A 4,642-nucleotide genomic window follows, 5' to 3' on the forward strand; every position below is an offset into this window, starting at 1 on the left:
GAAAAGGTCTCCAACAACATAGCGGAGTACGAAGGCCTAATAGCAGGCTTGAAGGCCGCAGCTGCCTTAGGGGTGAAGCGCCTCATCATCAAGGGCGATTCGCAGCTCCTCGTCAACTTCTCCAACAAGATATGCGAGCTAAAGGACAAGCACATGGAAGCCTACCTCGCTGAGGTTCGCAAGATGGAGAAACAATTCTGGGGGATGGAGTTGCAGCATGTGCCTCGTGGCACCAATCAGGAGGCTGATGACATTGCCAAGAGGGCATCTAGGCGGCTGCCTCAGGAGCCTGGCGTCTTTGAGGAACGGCTCTTCAAACCCTCGGCGGTGCCGTCACTGTTGAGCACGGTGCAACCAAGGGAGGAGCTCCCTCAGCCGCCTGCCTCAGGAGCCCCGGTCTGCGGCCCAGCCTCAGGGGAACGCCTGCTCCTGGCGTTAGAGCCTCATGAAGGGTGTTGGATCCCGGAGCTCAAGAACTACCTGATGCAAGGGACTCTGCCTAAGAATGAGGAGGAAGCGGAGCGTGTGGCGCGGTAGGCCATGGCTTATTGCATTAGGGATGGAGAGCTCTACAGGAAGCGACCAAATGACATGTCCCTACGTTGCATCTCCCGAGAGCAAGGGAAGGAGCTACTGGCGGACACCACTCGTCGTCACGGACCCTCGTCGGCAGGGCGTTCCGTAGTGGATTCTATTGGCCCACAGCGCTCAATGACGCTGTTGAGCTTGCGAAGGCTTGCGAGGCCTGCCAGTTTCATGCTAAGCAGATCCATCAACCCGCGGGGGGTCTACAGACTATACCCCTCTCATGGCCATTCGCAGTTTGGGGGCTGGACATTCTAGGCCCGTTTCCTCGGGCGCCAGGGGGCTACTGCTACCTCTACGTTGCCGTGGACAAATTCACCAAGTGGGTTGAGGTGGAAGCCGTCCGCACAATCCCGGCAGGCTTAGCGGTCAAATTCATCAAGGGCCTCGGGAGCCGATTTGGGGTGCCCAACAGCATCATCACCGACAATGGTTCGCAATTCACCAGTAATCTCTTCAAAACGTATTGTGCTAACCTTGGAACGCAGATATGCTACGCTTCGGTAGCACACCCCCGAAGCAACGACCAGGCCGAGCGGGCCAACGCGGAGGTCCTGAGGCGCCTCAAAGCCAGGACCTTCAAGAAGAAGCTGGAAGCCTGCGGCAGGGGCTAGTACGACAAGCTCCAGTCCATGCTATGGTCAATCCGCACAACTGCGACCAAGCCGACTGGCGAGACCCCGTTCTTCCTCGTCTACGGACCAAAGGCTGTTCTCCCTCACGAGGTCAGGCGTCGCTCCGCACGGGTCCTGGCGTTCAACGAGACGCAGCAGGACACCATGCGGGGGACGGATCTCGTGCTGGGGGAGGAACACCGTCAAGAAGCCGCGCTGCGAGCGGCAAGGTATCAACAGGCGCTGCGACGATACCACTGCCGCAACATCCGCCCCAGAACTGTTGAGGTAGGGGATCTCGTGCTCAGACGGGTTCTCTCCAGGGAGGGGCTGGACAAGCTCTCTCCCATGTGGGAGGGCCCATTCAAGGTTGTTCATGTTTCCAGGCCTGGCTCCGCGCGCTTGGAGACCACGGAGGGGGTACCCATCCAGAACGCGTGGAACATTCAACATCTCTGGAGGTTCTATCCCTGAGCGAGGCCTAGCGCCTAGGAAAGGCCCGGTGCCTGTGAAGAAGGCGAATGCCTGTGAAGCTGCTGCGTTTTGGGAAAGGCCCGGTGCCTGTGAAGAAGGCGAATGCCTGTGAAGCTGCTGCATTTTGGGAAAGGCCCGGTGCCTGTGAATAAGGCGAATGCCTGTGAAGCTGCTGCGTTTTGGGAAAGGCCCGGTGCCTGTGAAGAAGGTGAATGCATGTGAAGCTGCTGCATTTTGGGAAAGGCCCAGTGCCTGTGAAGAAGGCAAATGCCTGTGAAGCTCGCCGCCCGTGACACTCTCACGTAATAATGAGTGGGGCTGTACACGCCCCGGAGTCTCTGGAGTGCCGCCCTCGGGCCTCGGGGGCTCCCGCCCACACCCAGTGGTAGCACTTAGCTCCGCGCTGGTGAGAAGACGTCGAAGACTAGAATAGGTGCCGGACGCGGCTTTCCCATTTGCTTTCTGCAGTTGGCTTGTTTATTCCCGTTTGAAGTTTTATTGGAGTTGCTAACGTTCCTGGCTTGTGACTCTTTGTCTTTCTCGCTCGCTTGCCTCGTTTTCTCTCGCACAAGTCTCGCGAGGGAGTCGCGGGTGCCCTCACGAGTGTTTTCTGCCCCGATCGTTTGGAGCTTTCCTATTCGAGTCCTCTGCGGGAGCACCCCTCCCAGTCCGTGCCCCACTGGCATCGCGACACGAGCGCAGGACCTAGGCCGATTGCCCCCACAACCCAGACCATAAGCTACCCCTCCTACTGATCCTTGCAGGGCACGAAGTGCACGACGAGGCCACGACCTCGGGAGGGGATGACCGCGCCAAGCCCCACCGAGCTAAAATAGTTCCCGCACATGGGTGCGTGGCGCGGAAACACAGCACAGAAATAGCGGAAACAACACGATGGTTAAACAACAGCAGTTCTAACACGCCCCCGTGGGGCCCTACATTACTTTCTATTTCTATGCAGGATAAGAAAGAAAACAAAAACGGGCGCGATTCGTCCTGCGCTAGCCCACAGCAAAGGCTCGAGCTGCTCCTGGGGCTCAGGCGGATCCCTCCTCTCGCTTCACCAGGGCGCGACGGCGGGTTGACCCGCTACCTTCACCCAGGCGGGCGCGACGGTGCGGGGGCTGGTCGCGGCCACCGCTGGAGGAGCTGCTGCCTGAGAGGGGATCGCCGAAGCTCAGCGAACCCCGAGCACCGCCGCCTGTACGCCAGTCGCCATCTTCATCCTGGTTAGTGCCGGGGGTGGGCAGGCGGCCGCGGTCGTCGTCTTCAGGGCAGCACCCGGCACGGCGACCATCTTCCCCAAACACCCTCACGTAGAGGGTGGCGTCGCCATCGAACTTGAAGTACAGGGTACACCATCGGCCCAGGCCGCACGCGCGGGCAAACGTTTGCCAGCCGCGTGTCATAGCCCCGTTTCCAGAGACGGAGACCTCTAGCGAAGCCTAGGAGGCCCTGCTACTGCAGCCATCTGCCTGGACCCAGAAGCCGCACTGAGCGCTGGCCGACAGTTCATCTATGAAGAAACGGGGGAGCTGGAGCCAGGTGCTGGATGGGTCCACCGACCACACGACGAACTCCGGCAGCACCTTTGCAGAGCGAAAGCATGGCCTAGGGGGGTGCACACCCACGGCGTGCCCCCCGTCGGCAACCGGGCGCTCACCATCGCGCAGGGCACCGCCTCCATGGCCGCGGGAGGCTACCACGAGGACCATGGTATACTGGCGAGGGCGGCCTAGGCCGCGCTTGGTCGGGGGGGGGGGGTCAGGACCTGCCCGGGGGCCTTTCCTTTCTCTGCGGCCGAGAATCTCTTTGGGGCCATGGGGACGGCGAGTAGCCAATAAGAAGAAAAGGAGCAGCAAGAAGGGATGGACTGAAGGGGCTCGCCCAGCCCCGTACTTATAGCCGGAGGAGGCCAACCGTCGAGCACCACGATCGCAGGTAATCATAACCGGTTTCTCTGCATGCAGGGACTTGTCAAGTCGTGCGGTCGCCGAGGCATCATGGGGAAGCGCATACGCCCACGTCCAGTCAACCGCCACGCGGCGCCCAAGGCCGCAGGCTGTAGGGGCCCGCGGCGCTTCGCGCTTACCCCTTCGCTTCCCCGCCAGGCCAAGCCCGGGCGCGCCTTGGGCCCGGGGGCTACTGTCGACGTTCTGGGAACGGGGGTCCCCAGACTTGCCTGCCTGCGGCCTGCGGCGTGGCTCAAGTGGGGGCCCAGCGCGGCCCATCTTCATCAGCTCAAGCTCAAGACCCTCGCGAGGGCGCAAGCCTCGCGGGGAGGATGACAGAAAGCATCCTCAGAGGCAGCCTCATCAGGCATGCTCGCAAGGAGGCGGAGAGATCAAGGCAGGGGTACCTCGCGAGGAACCCGTGACGCAAGCCATGACGATCGAGACCAGGCAGGCGCCAGGCTTGGTGCCGGCCTGCGCAGTGTCCTTGTTTCCCCTTTGGTGCAAAGGGGGCAAGCGTAGGCCAAGGCATCGGGCAAAGGTTACCATTCCGGTGCAACAAGACCAAGACCAGCAGAGCGGCAGGACGGAGGTCACCGTGGAGCCCAAGACGGCGTCATCGCCAGTGCTTTTGGCAGCCGAAGACCACCTTTGGTCAGGATAACTTGTACTATATGTTCCCCTTCAAAATGGCCAATTGTTGGCGCCCTTCCCGCTCATTATTTGGGGAGAGGCCCAGGGCCTCTATAAGTAGAACTAGCCACACAGAGTAGAGGGATATCCTGAAATCTGGTAGAGCCCTAGCAGAGAGAGAGAGGCGACTGAACTCACCCTAGTAGTTCATCACACCAGCTCAAGAACACCTCTCGCGAGGCTGTTCTCCCTTTGTACTGTTCATCATCAGCCCCCTGAGGCAATCCAGCACACCACACACTGGAGTAGGGTATTACACCACAACGGTGGCCCGAACCAGTATAAACCTTGTGTCCCTTGTGTTGTTCGTTGTTTCCAGTTTAG

This window comes from Triticum aestivum, chromosome 5A (assembly GCF_018294505.1).
Source record: "Triticum aestivum cultivar Chinese Spring chromosome 5A, IWGSC CS RefSeq v2.1, whole genome shotgun sequence".
NCBI lineage: Eukaryota > Viridiplantae > Streptophyta > Magnoliopsida > Poales > Poaceae > Triticum > Triticum aestivum.